Genomic DNA, 20,029 nt, shown 5'->3' on the forward strand with positions numbered 1-20,029 from the left:
AATGAAAAGACAGACAAGAAGTATATAAGGAATGATTTGAAAAATCTTTGAAGCATGGAGGAAACCTCATACTTCCAAAACCTTCATGCTACCTTTGCTGAAATAATCAATTTTGTTAATTTTTGTCTACTTTGTGAAATTCTTTCTGATTTTTTTTTTATAAAGACACATTTATTCAACACCATGATCAGACTATTAGATTTAGCAATCCAACAGCATGGGTGAAAAAAAAACAAACTATGTTAACACCCTATGTTGGAATACTTTATACTTTCCACAGAATAAAAGTAAAAACAACAGGCTACACAATTAGTCACAAATACAGTCCTTGAGATTTTTTTTAAAGATTATTTATGCATACAAGAACTGGAGTACAGGCCAGAGGTGTGGGGGGTGAGAGAATTCACCAGAGACAGAGTGGGGAACACAACAGGCAGGCAGACTGAAATACACTGCTGAGGGGAGCATGGGCATGATAGGAGAGGTCTGCTGCACCATGTGGGTAGCTCCTTGGCTGGGGATCAAGCTCCTGCTGCAATGGCTGTGGCTAGCTTCATAAGTTGCGTCTTAACCCCTTGCGCCACCAGGGAGGCCCAGTCCTTGGGTTTTTTGCCCGTGCACATGAGTGATGTCTAAAACATGTCTTCTTTGTGTGCTAGGCCATGCCACCATTGTGCTTGGCAGAATTCACAAATCTGTTGTGACCTTCAGCTTGCCCATCGCTTTTCTGGCTCTCCCCTCCTGTTAAGCTTTGTTTCCCTGAGTTACTTAAAACCTCCTGCCTGTGCCATAGCTATTGCTGCTGCTGGAATTACATAGCACCTTGGTTTTGTGGTATGCCAAAGTATTGGCCTTTAACATCATAGGGGCCAGAGATTCTGCCTCCAAAGTTTCCTTCTTTCACGGGTCCAAAATTTGAAGACTGATTGTAGTAATTACCAAGATCATTGTAGCTTTTACTATCTCCACAGTTGCTTCCATTATTATTCCACTGCCACCATGTCCACAGCGATCATGGCTGCCACCAAAGCTACCTCTACCATTGAAGTTTCCTCCACTACAGAGTTGTCATTCACACCAAAACCACCACCAAAGTTTCCAGAACCACTTTGATTTCTCTGGATGGATGAAGCACTGGCCATCACTTGCTTAGATAGGGCTTTCCTTACTTCACAGTTGTGGCCATTCACGGTGTGGTGTTTCTGAATGGCAATCTTTTCTACAGAATCTTGGTCATGAAAGGTTCAAAGCAAAGCCTCTCTACTTGCCACTGCTCAAAATAATCTCTTAGGTGATGTTCTCTATTGTCTTCTTTAATGCCACCAACAAAAATCTTTTTCACGGTTAAGTGGTACCAGACTCTTGAGAATCTTCTCTTGACATAGTTCTCTTTGGTTCCACACTTTTCCATCTGTCTTACATTCATGGCAGTATCCATCTGTTCCATGGTGGCATATGTGACAAACCCAAAGCCTCTGGAATGCTTGATGTTTGGATCTCTCACTACTATCTACTCTTGAGTGTTCCCCATTGCTTAAAATGGTTTATCAATCTCTTATTGGTTGTTTTAAAGCTCCAATGAAGAGCTTCCACAGCTGTTCTGGATCCTCGGAGGACTCTGACATAGTCAGAGGGAGGAGAGGCATCTACGATGATCATTGTTCATGAGCAGAAAGTACTTGCCAATTTCTTGAAAAGTCATGCTTTTGATTTTTTCAGACTCAAATGTCACACAGTTTAAATCTTGACCATTTCAAAATTTGTTGTAGAACTGTTATCTGGATTTATCATGAACTAATTTTTTTTTATCTTAATATCCTAATTAAGTCAGTCTTCCAATTCTTAGATGGTTGATGGAAGTCATCGGAATTAGGAGAATCTGTCTTTAGTGTTGTTTTCTTTGTTGTTTGTTGCTAACTCCAGTATACATCCTTCAACACAAAAGGAAGGATGGAAGATGGTACTGAATCACTTTATTAGGTCAACAAGAGATACATTTGCAACAGTGATATACAATCAATCCTTCATTACTCATCTTCTCAAAGATAAATATATCCTTACTGCTTTTTTTTTAAGATTTATTTATTTATACAAGCACCGGGTACAGTCAGAAGCACGGGAGGGTGAGAGAATTCACCAGAGCCAGAGCAGGGAACAGAACAGGCAGACTGACGAAACACACTGCTGAGGGGAGCAGTGAACGCAGCAGGAGAGGTCTGCGTGCCATGTGGGACCCTCGCCTGGCAGCAGGGGATTAAACTGGTGCTGCAGAGGCTGTGGGTAGCTCCGCAGCCCAGCGCTCAACCTCTACACCACCAGGGGAGGCCCGCCTTACTGCTTCTTATGGACCATAGTGATTGACAAAAATAGGAGTGTCTTGCATTGCTGTAATCTGCCATATTCTGCCACATGTCTGCTCTTGACACAGACATTGTCACAGGGGCCTTGCTCCACTCCATATTCTGCCATATATTCTGCCATATGTCTGCTCTATTCCATTTCTGTTGGAGAATACTTCCTCACTCCAACACTGGTCTTTTACAGTCAGTGCTAGATCCATGCCTCTCCGATTACAGTTTTTGAGGAGGCAGGTACCTGATTACATTGGGTAAATCAGAGCAGTGTAGCATATCCTCACTCCCCAGGTAAAGTGGTCCAGAGGAGAGATGACTTCAGCCTGGACCATTAAGGACTACCTATTGAACTTGCTAGGTGGAACAAAAGTAGAAATTCCTTGACTTACTGATGGTAAGAACTGAGCCACTGATGATTGAAGTTCAAGTTGTGTTGGAAAAAGTGATTATGAAAGAAAAAGTCAATAGAGAAAAGAAGTATGTGTGTGTGTGTGTGTGTGAGATAGAGACAGAGAGTAAGAGAGATGTTTCTGATTGTTTTCATGTCACTGTGCTTTTTTTCCTGCCATTCCATGTATCATTTGTTTTTGAAAACTGCATTTTTGCTCTCCTTCCCTTTTGATAGTGAGTCAATAAATTCCTTTATTCTTGCCTCTGTGAACTGAATTTAGGTTTATTTTTCTTGTAACTAAAAGAAATAACTGCTCTAGCTATTGTCGATACACTCATGGAAAAATAAGCAAAAATTTATTATATAAATATTTGCCAATTTCACCCAAGGGTAGCAAAGGTTGTCTTTTGTAAAGGAAACATTATTTTATTTTAATCTCACAGTGAATTGGAATTCATTGTCTATTTTTGCAGGGAAAAAGATACTAAAAATCTAAAAGTGGTCTTATTTTTATTTGAATAAAGGGACAAAAAGATAAAGGGATATTAACTAGTCTCTGATAATAAGTGTCTTTAAAAAATGTATAGTCTTTTGTTGGACTTGATGTCCTAAGCTATTGTAGAAGCACCTTTATTGCTTCCAAATAGTAAAGGGAGAAAAAGCAATCAGAGCTAATAAAGAATATTAGGTTTAAATGTCTGAAGCTTCTTCGATTAATACTTAAACCTTTAGTCAATTACATATAGGCAAATAAATTTTAATATAGAAGTAATAGCAACTCTGCTTTTGTAGGGTAAATGAAAATTGTCAGGATTTTCTGCCCTCCTGCCATTAGCATTAATGATAGACCCCTGCGGTCCTACATGTGTGCCTGATGGCGAACACCTTGAGTAGGGTGTTGGCTTGCATAGGTGGGCACACCTGGGCTGAGAGACTGGCATATAAGGGCGGTATCACAGGGATGCCAGTAGCAACGGCAGCAGAAGCAGCAGCAGAGAAGCAGAGAAAGCAGAGAAGAGCCCATGAAAGAATGCTAGAAAGCTAGAAAGCGTGAAGACTTGCCATGGTCTGGGGTCCTGCCAGCCACCTGGCCCACCTGGCACCCCTGCCTACCGTGTACATGGTTGCCACACTACAAATGATGTGAAAAGCTCAATAAAAGCCTGAAAAGGCCACCAAGGGCTCCAGTACTCTTCTTAGCCCATCTGCCCAGATCATAGAGATCCTGCTCTGTGCCTTGCTGGCACTAAGGCTGTTTACTTCATTAGCTCACCAGGGATGACATTTTGTCTTGGGCGGGGAGGCGGGGGACAATTTACTTTTAAGCAAATTGATAATTGTCCCCTTTATAACAGAACATAAATAGACTATTATTTGGAGAAATGGCAGCCTAGAATAAAGTGTTATTTGTTGATTGTGCAAACTCCTTGCATTAAGAACAATTAAGAAATGAAATCAATTTCAGATGATTAAAATAAATATAGCATGATGGTTTTATATCACACATATATTATAAATTGTAATATATATATGATTATAGTAAACTCTAATAGCCTTGTTAACCAGAGTACTTCTCTCTCCCGATCTATCTTGTTGGAATGCAGACATTCTTCAGTATCCCCTTGCAAATACTCTTTTAATTACCAAATTCATTGGCATTATCTTATCTAGCATTATAGCTTATCTTTCATTAATTACATTTTAAATTGGCAACTTCCCAACTGAATTACTAGTATAATCCCATCAACATTATGTGTATAAGTCATACTTTAGTGAGGTTTCCTGATGGAAAGATAGTTTCTTGGGCAGTCTCAGACATTTGCAAAAATCTGTGATATTCTTATCAAAGATTAAATAAAAAGATGTTTGAAGACAGAGGCACTATCTAAATACAATATGCTCCTCATTCATCACTGTACTCCATAATCTATGAATCTTATAGAATCAATCTTGCATTTACTTGAAATATCCTTTTCCCCTTTGTTTTGAATAGTCTATTTGCTGTAATTAAGCATCACCAGGAAATTGATAATACATAAATATAATAAAGAATATAAACAAAGCTAAACATGCAGTAGCCCACTTGACTTGCACAATGCTTGTCAGTCTTCACTAATTCGCATTTCAAGGGATCACACTTTTTGTGAAAGAGTTTTCTGTGGCATGACATCTGTATAAATGGATCCTACTGTTGCTGCTAACAGCTGGCTCATGTACTTAGTGCTCAGCAGAAAACCAAACATCAAATGTTTGAAGCAGGCAAAGAATTTAGTATCTTGAAGACTTCAACCATGATAGTGGCAAGCAATCCTCAAATCCACCACCCAATGGAGGGCTTATAGGTTTTTATTGGGAGGTTTACATGCAAAAAAGCAAAGAAGCTATGGGAGTTATTTGGGGAGGCGGTCAGTGCCAGTTTTGGTTTGAGGGAGGGTTTGAGGAGTCAGTGCTGGCATTTATTGTGGATCTGTAGATACACAGGAGCCATGACCAAGGATGAAGGGCCTAGGTTCTGTCGTTTGTGTAAAGGCTGCTGTAGTGACTTGCTGGTTTCTTGAACAAGTCCTTATCTCACACCTGTGCATTCTTTGGCCTGCAAACAGAGGTAGGGATCATACTCAGTGAAATAAGCCAGAAAGAAAAAGAAAAACACCAGATGGTTTCACTTATAGGAGGGATGTAAGAATCCAAATAAGGGATCAGGGAAAAAAAGTTGTTATAATAAAGTGAAAATCAAAATCAACAAGCAACTATAAACCAGAGACATTCTTCAGGGGTTGGGGGAGAAGGGACTAGGATCAAAAAAGGGGTGGGAAGAGCACAAGGGACTGTGGTGATGGTACACAGGTGAATTGCTGGTGGGAATTTCATGGAGTGGACTATAACCGAGACGAGAAAGCATACGTTGTAAAAAGATAAAGAACAATGTACAAAATGTATAAAATTAAAAAAATGATTAAAAAATGTAAGTCTAGCAGATTGATAGTGGTCTGGGGCTTAGTTGCACAGTTCAGGTTAACCCAGTATGTGCTGGGTTAGTGTTGGGCCTGGCTTTACTACTTTCTTGCATAGAATCAGAGAAATGAGATTGTACAGATCAAAAAAATAACATTTGACTTTGAAATTTCAATAGGTACAGTAAAAATCTGTACCATTGATATTTTTGATTAAAATAATAAGTTGTTTTTTATCCTAAGTGGTTAATACTGACAACATGCTTTTACATATGAGTCAATTTTGCTATAAAAGGAATATATTGTCCGAAGAACACCAATCCCTGATGTGTTTTGCCCCCCAATTTTACCTTTGTGCCCTACCACATCCCATTTAAGAAAACCAGTATAACAATTTTTGAGCTTGCAAATAGATGAATTAAGAAATACATTTATGAAGTGAATTATGAGGTAATCTAGAGCACTTAAAACCTAAATGGATTCATAAAATTCAATTTACACTAATCTTTCAGACACTCAGGCATGCAACCAGAGGACATGGGACTGTAAGTAAAAAAGATAAAATTCTAGTGAAACAAATTGAAGATATGACTGAAAACAGATGATTAGTCTGACTGATGGTGAAACCAAGGAAACGTTGAATTAGAGAATTATTTCTCTGCATGAAAAGTTCTTTCCACTCGTTTGTATTGTAAAAAAATAGAAATAATTATAAAATTACATCTGTGAAATGCTCTTCACTTAAACACATACAAAAAGAAAGAAATGCATTTTTTGCATTACTAATATTGTTAATAGGAAATATCCCTTTTTGTGTGTGAATATCAGTTTTGTGGGAATATTATGGGCATCGAGAAATGCGAGCCCTCATCACATGGTGTCAGGCAGTTATTGGAAATATTATTCATAAGACACGATTTTTGGTTCTAGTTGGTAGATTAAGTAGGATTTTTTTTGGCAAATTGAAACACAGATCCTAACGGACTTGCCTTAGGATGCTCAGTTTGTAATAGTCCACTGTTTCCTTCAGTCTTTGCTGCTTCTAACTGTAAAGCATCCTGAGAGCTTAGGCAACTTGTGACAGCATATAAACTAAAGTCATAAAACTTGAATATGTAGAAAAACACAATCATAAAATTTACACTATTTGGAAACATTTTTTAGCAACTCCTTGTTTAGGCAGAATCCAAGCCTACAGTCTTTTTACACCAGAGTCCCTAATTATTCATCGTAAGTGCTGTGGTTTATTCCTTCCAGCCTAAGACAGAAGCAGTAGATCATCCTTTTCTCCTTGAGGCTGTGCCCAGCCATTGGGTCCTTGTCCTGCAGTGCTTCGGTGCTCCCTCATTGGAGTGGAATTTGTATAAAATGACCTCCACTTGCTAAACATTCTTTGTGTTTCCCCTCTGAATCTACTTCTGCACATTGCACACTGTGGAAGCTCAACAGTGGAGAATGTGTCTCAGCTGAATCTAAATGCCAGACAGTTTGACTATCAAAGCTACATGCAAAGAATGCTTGAGCCAGGAAGGTGACAGACCTTTGGCACATTTTTTTTCCTGTTTCTGTAGGTAATACTGAAGTGGAGTAGATGTTATTTGGTGGTTGTATGAAATTTGATACTAAGTCAAAAAATGTCAGTTGCTTTTCTTGTGGACAGAGATTTTACAGTTTAGTATAAAATTTTTAGACTTTTAGGATAGGAATTTTTTCTGATTACATTTTCATTAAATCACTACTAAGATAAATACATTCTAATATTTTGGGCAATATTCTTGCTAACATTGATAAAAAAGCCATTAAATTTCATCACTGCTTTAGCTTGGACCTAAGTGTCCTAACCCTTGAACAGCATTTTGTGCATGTTTTCTCCTAAATGTTACCTTTATCATTATCTGTTAAAAATAGATGATTCATCAGACCTCCCTGGTGGCACAGGCAGTTGAGTGTGGCACTATGAAGCTGTCCACAGCCTCTGCAGCATGGGTTTGATTCCCGGCCAGCCAGAGAGATACCCACATGGAATGGCAGACCTCTCCTGACTCACCCGCTGCTCCCCTCAGCAGTGTATTTCGTCAGTCTGCCTGTTCTGTTCCCCGCTCTGTCTCTGGTGCGTCCTCTCACCTTCCTACACATCTGGCCTGTACCCTGGTTCTTGTATTCATGAATAAATAAATCTTTAAAAAAATAGATGATTCCTCTTCTGTAACATTTGGAATGGAGGAATATGTTTCTATTAGCAACTAATTAAAATCTAGAAAGATCTGAAGGCAGGAAGCATAGGTTGATCCTCAAGGCAGTTCCATGTTGAATAACACCGTTCATTTACCCTGCACCAAAAGATTATATATAAAGTTTAATGGTAATAGCAACATGTCAAGGCAGAGTCTGAACATTATGTAGTAATGCCTCATCATTTATGATTAGTCTAAATGCAATACGAAATATTCTTTATTGTCTTCATCTATTTTTTTCAGCAATTGTTTTCAAGCTTGTAGAAGTCTGATCAGAATTAGTGACCCCCCAAAAAAATGTTCTCAGTTCCATTCGCTAGATTAATGAAAGTCATCTGCTCATAAAGCTCAATCACACTGGCTCTTTTGTTCCTCTCACATTTCAAATTGTCATCTATCTCAGAATCTCCAAATTGCTATTCTCTTTTCCTGGATACTTTTTCCTTACGTCGTTACCAGAATCATCACTCTCACTTCATTTGGCTTCTGCACATATGGCACCACTCCTCTGGGAGGATTTCCTTGGCTACTTTATTTCAGACATCACTTGCTCCCCCCATACTCTCTCATGCTGCTTTTAAAATTTTTGCTGCATTATTACTGCACAATTATATATTTTACTACTTATTGATGAATTAATTTGCTGTTTTATGCTCTAAAATGTAAGTTGTACAAGGGAATTGTTTTTTTTTTCATGGTGTGTGTCTAACACCTAGATCAGTGCCTAGCATTTCATAGTACTAGGTAATTAAAAAAGTAATTGAATGGATGACTTATTTTTTTTAAAGATTTATTTATTCGTGCATACAAGAACTGGGGTACAGGCCAGAGGTGTGGGGGGTGAAAGAATTTGCTGGAGACAGAATGGGGAACAGAACAGGCAGATTGACTGAAATACACTGCTGAGGGGAGCAGCGGGTGAGTCAGGAGAGGTCTGCTGCACCATGTGGGTAGCTCCACTGAGCCATGTGGATAGCTCCCTGGGTAGGGATTGAGCTTATGCTTCAGTGGCTGTGTATAGCTTCATAGTGCTGCATCTTAACCCCTTGTGCCACCAGGGAGGCCCCTGAATGGATGACTTCTTCCTTGATCTTTCTAACTCATTTAAACATTTCATAGCATTTATTGCAGCCAGAAAAATGCAAGCTAATATCAGTGTGCATGAATGTATATAGAATTTCCTCCCTGTTCCATGTGATAGAGACCAAAAATAACTGTGGTGTACACAAGATGCTTATTTCTCTTTGGTGGAATAGTGTGTACCTAGGTGGTCCCAGGGCTGGCAGAGCAGCTTTGATCCACGAGGGTCAGACAGGGGCATGACTCATTCTGTCTTGTTACTTAACCATCTCAGGGGCATAGCCCTCCATGTGCCACCCTAGATAGCCATACATGTGCCTGCCAGCAGGAAGGGAGAAAATAGAGAGAAGGGCAAAACCCCTTCTCTTTTCATACTGTGATAATTTCCAGTTGCAACAGAGTCTGGGAAATGTGGTGTTTATTCTGCCCAGATAAAAACTTGTTTATCATGAAAGATGAAAGAAATCATATTGTTGGGCAATGAGCAGGCCCTGCCACAGTCCTTTTGTGTAATAATTTAATTAATGTTCCTTTCTTTCACTGAGTGGTTGAAAGCCTCAGTTTTACTCTGTTTTATCCTTGGGGCCTTGCACTACCATCATGCAGTAAATACCCCACTGTGTAGTCATATAATTATTTTATCAGTGATGTAATTCTTGGGGAGACATGTCCATTTATCACAGGAGGAGTTTTTTTCAGGGAGGAAGTGGGAAGATTATTCTATTACTGTAGGTGGAAGGGAGAGTTCCAGGTAGAGAATTCTGTAATGAGGAGGATGAGGCTGAAGGATTGTAGAATTTAAGTCTTTTGCAAGAGGAGGATACTGAAGGGGGGAAATGTCTAAGGAAGTTAGGGAAGGGAAGTGATGAGTCCTTTTTGAGGCTCACTAGCCTGCTCCCTGAAGGAAGAATGGAGAGGGGCCAAGGAAGATTTCTGAGGATCCTGGAATTGCCTCTGCCCTGTGGCCCCTCCTTGCTTTCTGTGAGTCTTCTAGGTTCTTCATAAAAACACCATTCTGCTGAGTTTGTTTTCTGTTATGATTCTCTCCCTTTCAAACAAGCAAAACATCCCTACTGAGATGTCACTTAGAGAAGGCCTTGGAATTTGTTCTTGGATTTATGGATAACTCTTAGTTTATATGTAAGCATCATGAACATCTTAGTTTGGAAGCAAACATTGTTGATAGAATCACATATTTCTTCTGAAGGTAAGCATAATATAATAGGAGAAATACCTATTGATTAAAACTTGTAGATACATTCAAAGGATTTAAAAATAAGCCTTGCTGAGTATGATGAATAGTTTCTATTAAAAGTAACATTTTTGGCTCAAAAGCTTAGTTTATATAGTGTGTAATACCATGAAGTAAATTACATAGAGAAGTCCATTTGAAAATTATTAAAAGCCTATTTTTAAAGGACTTTATATTTCTAAAATAACAATAACAGGCATAAGCAATGTTCTTAAAAAAAAATGAAGCAAACAAAACCAGAAAAAAACAGAGTCTTCTAAAAAATGCTGATATTAACTTGAGCAGGGAAAAAAGTGACAAAGACAAAGGGCATTTTAACTATCAGGCCTTTATCATGTCATCATCATAATAAGATTTGGTCGATTTTGCCTAAGGTGTAAGCAATTTTGAAAATTACTTTGAGTCTCATGGTAAAAAACAGCTATGTGAAAAGGTCACTTTTACAATAAATCGTATCAGAGATGAAAAGTGAACAACAATAATGCCAGTCGGATTTTGCCAAAGTCTTCTGTGCATTGAAAGTAGCAAAATCTGTGGGCAAATATGTGGTTTGCCATGTCACTATAATATCAATATTTGAATCCAAAAATCTAATAAAAAAGAAAAATATAAAAATGTAGTGGATTCTATTTAAGTTGAAATATATTTTGCCAATTCATTTTATAGCTTTTATGTTTAGTATTTATCTATCTGTCTATCTATCTATCTCATACCTTAATTAAAAATTAGTCTGGAACATACTATGATGGGACTTGTTTGATAGCCTAAATAATTGGAAAATTTGTTTGGTAGGAAATGGTGACTCATGTAAGAGTATTCAACAGGGTAATAAAATATGGAGTTTGCTTTCATAAAGATTGCTCTGTGACATGAGGAAGACTGATAGCAGGCACCCTGGTTGTAGGAAGGGAGATAGAACTTTCAACATTAAATCGTGTTTTTTCCTCTGGGTAATGTTTCAACTTCTCTCCCACTTCCTCTTCCTTCTTGTTCTTTTGTTTTTAAATTGCAGTGACCTTTTTGAGAGGGTTTATTTTTATTTGAAACCTTTGTTTTCCTGGTAACAGACTTTTCAGGGGTCAGGACTAAGGACAGATTTCAGTCAATACCATCGTGTTAGTTTCAAAAATCCTTATTCTTTACCAATAATTAAAACTTTATATTGGGTTTAACTTCTTGGGCCAGGTTCCTTAATATACAGGATGGGTTTTTCTGAAAAGGATTTTCAGGTTCCTGCCTACAGACCCATCAGTTTGCCAGGCATGTCCAGCTCTGTCTGAACCACAGGAACTGATATAACTCAAGAACTTTCTCATGAAGCTTCCCGCCCTGTAAATAAGCTCCTGACTGGCCTATCTTATTAATTTGCTAAACATGCCTAAACCTGCCTGAATCCCAGCAGTGAGTTTCCAGCTGAGTTCTTGGCTCTATACTGCAGATATGGTAAAATAAAATAAAACAAAGTTGACTAACTTTGTATAAAATTTCATACCTGTTGATGGGTTTTCACATATTTGATCTTCACAACATTGTAAGATACACAGGGAAGCCATTTCTTATCATCCCATTTCAGAGCCAAGAAAATGAGAGGTGTGAAGTAAGTAGGAGACACAAGGATAGAAAGAAGTTTCTGATCATTGAAATGGGGAGACTAGGAATCTGAACTGATTTTGTAGCTGCAGATGCAAGAGGAAGTATGTGAAATGATCAGGAGGTAATTGACACATGAAGGGTCATGAGGAACATGAGAGGGAAGAATAAAGATGAAAAGATTGGGGAAATATAAAAATAAAATTTATTTAAAAAAAAAGAAAAAAAGAAGAAAAGATTGGGGAGACAGGAAATCATGGATGGGGTGGTGGTGGTGACACATAAATGGAAAGAGTCAATCTTTCCTACCTGAAGTCAAGAACCAGTATGAGGTTTCTGGAGCTAGAATTCTAACGAAGCAAAATACCTCTGAATTTGCTTTCAATGAATTACAGAGAAAGAAAAAACCTAAGTCAAGATCATTTCATTGAAAATTACGTGTATCATGTCTGACTAGTTTTGTAGTACTCTAGTGTTTGATTAATTATTTATTTCACTGACATTATTTCATTGATGCAACACTGAATGTAAGATCCATTACTTTATGTGTCAATAACATTTTTAAAATGCTAATTAAACATGGCAAGCCAGCTTTTGTAACATGCATCCTAACTCCAGAAATGATAAAATATTTTAAAATATGCATCTTGAAATAATTGAATTTCATTATTTAAATACTCCAAATATATATATTTTGTAAATGAGAAAAATTTGTGCATACTAGTTGGTGAAGCTCATTGTGCAAAAGACAGTCTTACCTAGTTGACAAAGGAGCTTAATCATATGCCAGGTGACAATCTGGGGTGGTGGAATGAACTTCGAAAATGTAACTAGGAAAACATGGTACCTCAATACTTGGGGTCTGTCATTCCCAAGAAATATTTTATGTAAGTTATATCAACAGAGCTAATCCAAGCAAGTAATATTTTAATGATTCTTTAGTTATTACATTTCCCAATAGTTTTGTGTGTTTGTTTCCTTTCTCTCGCTCCCTCTCTCCCCCTTTCTCTCTCTCTCCACATACACACACACACACACACACACACACACCATTGTTCATTTTTGTACAATGTATGCTTGTATGTTTTCTCCTTTTAGGTGTATTTGCTGTAAAATTCCTACCACCAACTCACGCATGAACCATCACCAGAGTCCCTTGTGCTCTTCTCTCCCCTGTCCAGTGATTGGCTGCTAATTTTTAAAATTCATTATTATTGTTATATATATATATATATATATATATATATATATATATTCCTGATCCCTTATTTGGCTCCCCACATTCCTCCTATTAGTGAAACCCCCTGATATTTTTCTTTTTCCTTCTGGCTTATTTCACTGAGCATAATCCCTTCTAGCTCTATCTATGGTGCTGTGAATGGCATGAGTTTATCTTTTTGATTGCTGAATAGTCTTCCATTGTGTATATATGCCACATCTTGATCCAGTCATCTGTTTTTTTTGGCATTTGGGTTGTTTCCATAGCTTACCTATTGTAAATAGTGCTGCAGAAAACATAGGAGTGCTGGTTTCCTTTTGAATTAATGTTTTTGTGTCCTTTGGTTAGATCCCTAGGAGTGGAATTGCTGGGTCATGTGGTAGCTCCATTTTTAGCAGGTTGAGGAATCTCTACACAGCTTTCCATAGTGCTTGGACCAGTCTGTACTCCCACCAGCAGTACAGGAGAGTTCCTTTTTCTCTAAATCCTCACCAACATTTGTTGTTGCTTGTTATTTAATATGTGCTATTCTCACTGTGTAAGCTGGTATCTCATTGTGGTATTGATTTGCAATTCCCTGATTATAAGTGATGCTGAACACTTTTTCATATTTCTGTTGGCCATTTGCATTTCCTTTTTGGAGAAGTGGCTTTTTAGTTCTGCCCATTTTTTGACTGGATTGTTTGCTTTGTTTTTGTTGAGACATGCGGGCTCCTTGTAGATTTGTGATAAGCCCTTATTGGTTGTATTGTGTGCAAAAATTTTCTCCCAAGAAGTAGGGTGTCTCTTTGTTTTCATTAGTATCTCTTTTGCTGTACAGAACCTTTTTAGTTTGATATAGTTCCAGCTGTTTATCTTTTCCTTCATGTTCTTTGCTTTGGGGGATGAGTCTTTAAAGATGTTACTGAGATGTGCTCTGGGAAAAGGAAGCGGGAGGGAAGTATCACAATAAAGAGTCTGGGTGCCTGTTCCAAGATCCTGTTTGCCCACCTGTCTTTGCCTGGACCTCTCAGATGTTCAGGGTGTTGTGGTATTCAAGCTTTTCCTCCTTCCTGCTGCATGATGTGAGCTGGCTTTGTGGGTGGGGGAGGGGAGAAGGGTTCCAGATGGATGATTTTCTCTCCTCCCTTCCCCTGTCTTTCCAACTTTCCTCTGTGTCTGGTCAAATCACCAGTGTCTCCAAGTTTGTCCAACATGTCCAGGTCCTTTCAGGAACTCACTGTTATTTCTCCCTATTAGTTGTTTTATGGGAGAACTTAATCCTAGCATCCTTTCTCTGCCATGTTGGTGACGTCATCCCCTTCTTTCAATATTTGTATTCATGAATAGGAGAAATAATTTTGTAAGTCTAGAAGTTTTTTCATTGGATAAAGCCGTTGTCCATGACTTACAGCATGAAAGGAGATATTCAAGTATCAGGGCATGCATAATGAGCTTAATTAAAAAGAACAACAACTTTCTTTTTGCACTGTCTCTTAAAATATGGAATGGTCTCTAGTCTGCTGTTATATTTAAAATTTCAAGGAGTTTCAAGGAATAGAGTAATTAAACCACCAAAGACTTGAGAAACTAATGTGGATAATACTTGATTAAAATATAAGGTAAACTTTAATGAAAGTAAGAGTGATCAAGTCAGTTATTAATATAGATGATATATGTTTCCAGAAATCTTGAAGATCTTATTGCTATATTAAAATAACTTTGTAAGAAGAAAGAAGTAGACCTGACTCTTTGAACAAGAAACTTTCTAAAATAAGTGAAAAGTGTCCAAAGAACACCTGCACCCCTATGTTTATAGCAGCACTATTTACAATAGCTAAGCTTTGGAAACAGCCCAAATGCCCAAAAATAGATGACTGGATCAAGAAGATGTGGTACATATATACCATGGAATATTACTCAGCATTCAAAAAAGATAAACACATGCAATTTGCAGCAACAGGGATGGCGCTGGAAGGGATCATGCTCAGCGAAATAAGCCAGAAAGAAAAAGAAAAATACCGGATGGTCTCACTCATAGCAGGAATCTAGAAAACTTAAATAAGGGACCAGGAAAATGAATAACTATAAGAAAGTGAAAATCAAAATCAACAAAAAACTATGAACCAGAGACACTTTTTGGGGGGTGGGGGGTGGGAGGGGAGGGATTGGGGTCAGAATGGGGGGTTTGCAATTGTATGGGGGAATATAAAAATAAAATTTATTATTTAAAAAAAAAGATTGATAGAAAAAAAAAAGAAAGCTTTGTACATTTCAAAATAAATATACTGTGTGGTAATTTAAAAAAAAAATAAGTGAAAAGTGTACTTTACTAGGAATTGCAAGACCTATGGTTCAGGCCTGGATCTGTTAATAAGTAATTATATGGCAGACAAAATTCCATAATTTATATAGGCTTCAGTTTCTTCACCCTCACCATCCAATCACCCATTATTGTCTACCATCCCATTCATGATTAGAACACAAAGCATTAAATACCTAGGAGTAACTTAACAAAAGAAGTGAAGGACATATACAATGGGAATTATAAGACATTGTTAAGAAAAATAAAGGAAGACACACACACAAAAAGGTAAGATATTACCTGCTCATGGATTAGAAGAATTAACATTGTTATAATGCCATCTATCCCAAATCAATATGTAGCTTCAATGCACTCCCTATCAAAGTTCCCAATGGCATTATTCAAATAAATAGAGAAATAATGCTAAAATTCATATGTAATTACAAAAGACATCAAATAGCCAAAATGTTCCTGACTAAGAGGAAGGAGAATGGCAGTATCATAATCCAAGACTTCAAACTGTACTGCAAAGCTATGGTAATCAAAACAGGATGGTATTGGAACAAAAACAGACCAATGGAATAGAAATGAGAGTCTGGAAATCAGTCCACACATTTATGGAAGCTGATCTGCAACAAAGGAGTCAAGAGTGAATACTGGGGAAAGGAAAGTCTCTTCAACAAGTGGTGCTGGGAAAATTGGGCATTCATATGCTAAAAAGGTGAAACTAAATCATCCTTTCATACCTTACTAAAAAATTAAGTCAAAATGGATTAGATGTGGATATAAGACCTGAAACCATCAAATACATTGAAGAAAAAAATAGGCAAAACACTCCACAACATTGACTTCAGAACTGACTTTGGGATTTGTCTTCAATGGCAAGAGAATCTAAAGCAAATATAAACACATAGGATTATAGAAAACTAAAAAGCTTCTGCACAGTGAAAAAAACTCTCAGTAAAATGAAGACACCTTACTGAATGGGAGAAAATATTTGCTCATCATACATCTGACAAAAGGTTTATTTCCAAAATATATAAAGAATTCATAGAACTCAACAAAATGAAAACAATTAACCCAATCAAAAAATGGGCAGAAAGGTTAAATAGAGTCTTCTCCAAAGAAGACATACAGATGGTCAACAGGCACACGTAAAAAATATTCATCACTTAAAAGGGAAATGCACATCAAAACCACAGTGCAAATGTCCCATATCAAAAATACTGTTGTAGAGCAACCCCGATAAACAATACCAGTAACAGTAAGTGTTGGGGAAGATATAGAGAGAAAATAACCCTTGTACACTCTTGCTGGGAATCAGATTGATTCAACCCCTATGGAAAATAGTATGGAAATTTCTCAAAATATTAAAAATAGATGTACAATATAATCCAGCAATTCCACTACTAATATCTACTCCCAAGACGCAAAGTACTAATTCAAAGGGATATATGTGCACCTCTTTTCATTGTAGCATTATTTACGTAGTCAAGTTATGGCAACAACCTAAGTATTCAAGGACAGAGGAGTGGATCAGAAAAATGTGGTACATAAACACACAACAGACTACTACTCAGCTATAAAAAACATGACATCCTGCCTTTTGTGACAACATGGATGGAACTAGAGGGGATTATGCTAAGTGAAATAAGTCAGAAGGAGAAAGACAAATACTGGATGATTTTACTTATATGTGGAATATAGAGAATTTGGTTTCAGACAAAACTAACCAATAACAAAACCTTGACATCTGACTGTAAAACTGAGGCAACTAGAAAAGGAGTATAACAGGGTAGGAGTGGGAGTGGAAGGAGGCCCATGGAGCTCTGGTGGCAGGTATGGTGTGAAAACATACATTTATAGATGTTTGACCTGATAATCCCTAAAACAAATACAATGATGTAAACCAGTTTTCCCTAAGTAAATGTAATTAGAGGGGAAAAAATGACACTGAGGTTCATGAAAAAAGGATAATTTTTTCAGTAAATGCTGCTGGATGTTTTGATACCTATTTGAGAAAAACTCACTCTTGGCCCCTGCTTCATAACATACATGAAAATCTGTTTTTGATGAATAATGGGTCTGAGTGCAAAAAGTAGAACAGTAGAAGGGGAGAATACCATTATTAGTTTGTGGTAGTTGAAAATAATTTTTTAAAGACTATTAAAAGCACTAATGACAAAGGAAAAATTCAAATATCAGGCTCCATGTAAATTTGAACTTTTGTTGATCCAAGGATTATATTAAGTAAAATTACAGACAGGGAGAATCTATACCCAAGAAGAGCAAGTGCACACACATGGGCATCAAAAACAACTACATGAGTTTATCATAGCAACATTTGTTTCATAACCTTAAGCTGGAATGTCTAAAAGTCAGTAGAATGAAGATATTAAAGTTGGTCTATTCATAGAGAAAGTAAACAGATAAACAGGACCTCCCTGTGGTGCAGTGGTTGAATGCTGGGTTGCAAAGCTGCCTGCAGCCTCTGCAGCGCCGGTTCGATCCCTGGCCATGGGGTGATAGTCCCACATGGCGCGCAGACCTCTCCTGCCGCCCGCTGCTCCCCTCAGCAGTGTACTTCGGTCCTTCTGCCTGCTCTGCTCCCCGCTCTGGCTCTGGTGAATTCCCTCACCCTCCCGTGCTTCTGACTGTACCCAGTGCTTGTATAAATAAATAAATCTTAAAAAAAACAAACAAACCAACCAGATAAACAAACCAAAAACCCACAAAGGAACTGATAAAACTAAACCAAAATAAATCCTAGAAATAGGACTGCAGATTTTAGGCTATATAGGGAGGTGAGAACCATGGAGGAGGGTGCCTAATTGTCTAGGATGGAGGTGGGGTGGTGGCAGACATCTGAGGAGGTGTGAACCTAGTCCCCTAAATCATATACAGTGTTGTAAACTAATGTTACTGCAATAAGGGGAAAAAACCCCCCAAAAACCACACCTCCCATTACAAAAAATTTGGTATATTTGTACAGTGGAATAATATACATTATTGAGAACAAATGAGTTACTGCTTCACATGACATTATTGACTTTTACAACCTTAGCGAGAGAAGAAAGTCAATGAATGCCTTTTGGATAATTCCATAAGAAATTAAAAATACACAAAATTAATCAAGTCTAGATAATGGTTACTTCTGGTGGATTTGTGGGTGACTTGGATGCTGAAGAAGAGAGTGGGTTACTTGGGTGCTAGTATAGCTTGTGTTTTGATCTTGGTAGTGATTACATAGATGTACTAACTTTCATGTGTCCTATACTTTTATATTTAAAACTCATTTGATTCTAGAGAATAGGGTGGCAGAATTTATCTTTAACATTCTTGAAGGAAATGTGAAATCGAAACTGAAGATTCATAGTGGAAATTTTGGCTATCTCCAGTTTTACTTTTTAAATAAAATATATGAAATATCTTTGAATATGAGACAATCAATTGGGTTAAACTATATGATTAAGTTGCAATTAAAATCTGAAGATTAATATATATGCACAGTATAAATCAGAGTAGAGTTTGATTGTTTGAACTTTTGTCCTGGATTTAGATTTCTGCAAAACATACAGAATAAAACTTTCTTTTTATTCCCAGTTGAGGGCAGAACTGCTAGAAATGTAAACCAGTGTCCTCTAAGTCTGTCTTCCAGCTCTGAGGTGGCATGTATGACTTTTGGGTGAAATCTTTGACAATTTTGCTAACATACTATCTGACATCAATCTTTAAAAACTATTAGTAATTAACCAATAATACTGGTAAAATGGAAAAATGAATGATATCAGATGTTTTACTAAAATCGTATGCTAGTGTTGAAGTTACAAATACTGTAAAGAAATCAAGAAAGGGGATAGAATTTTGATTTCGTGCAAATGTAAACACCATATAGTTTTTAATATTAGTGTATAAAAATGTTTTGTAGTTGATGAAGTATTTTGATGATTTGTAATTGTGAAAAATTATCGTGCATGTCTATTCATCGCTGAAGGAGAGCAGTGGTGGGAAGAAGAGAGAGAGAGAGAAAGAGAGAGAGAGAGAGAATGAACAATAAAGAATTTATCCATTTATCCCGTGGAAAGAAGTAAGACCATTTTATTTTTCTGAATATTTTGGTCAAGGTGATGCGTATTTGTGTGTATCATTTCTTTCTTTCTCTGTGTCTAGGGGAAAATTGCAAAAACAATTCATTCCTACTCTTAACTGGATGGTTTTAAATATAAGAAAGAAGGATAAGGTGAAAAAAAATCCCATCTCTCAGACTATGAAAACAGAAGGTCATTTATTTGAACACTAGTCTTATTAACCCCTTAGTTATGCGTGTCAAATTTCCCACTTTTTCCTTCTCTTCACTGCCACTGAGTTGGAAAACCACCACCACCTCCTACCTGGGATCTGGGCAAAGTTTTTAAAATATTCTGTCCATCCCCTCTTCAATTCTTTCTCAACTCTCCAGCTGAAGTAATTATTTTAATGCTAAAGGGCGTGATGGAATTCCTTTGCTTAATACATTTGGTTGAAATTGCATTGCACTGAGGATGAAAACCACATTCACAGCGTGTTCTCCACAGGTTTGTGCTCCTGGCTCCCTGCCGCTTCTCCAGTTGCCTCTCACAGAGCCCTCTCCTCACACTTCCTTCTCAGCCACTTTCTCCCAGTTTCTCATGT

At 37.4% G+C, this 20,029-nt stretch overlaps 1 pseudogene across 1 annotated transcript; it reads right to left on the reverse strand.

Moving 5' to 3' along the window:
- Positions 1 to 785: 785 nt before the first annotated feature.
- On the reverse strand, positions 786 to 1,659 carry LOC311173652 (heterogeneous nuclear ribonucleoprotein A1-like; annotated as a pseudogene). The gene has a single exon. The product of its transcript is annotated as a heterogeneous nuclear ribonucleoprotein A1-like (transcript).
- Between the last annotated feature and the right edge of the window lie 18,370 nt (positions 1,660 to 20,029).

This window comes from Talpa europaea (assembly GCF_964194135.1).
Source record: "Talpa europaea genome assembly, chromosome: 7".
Lineage (NCBI taxonomy): Eukaryota > Metazoa > Chordata > Mammalia > Eulipotyphla > Talpidae > Talpa > Talpa europaea.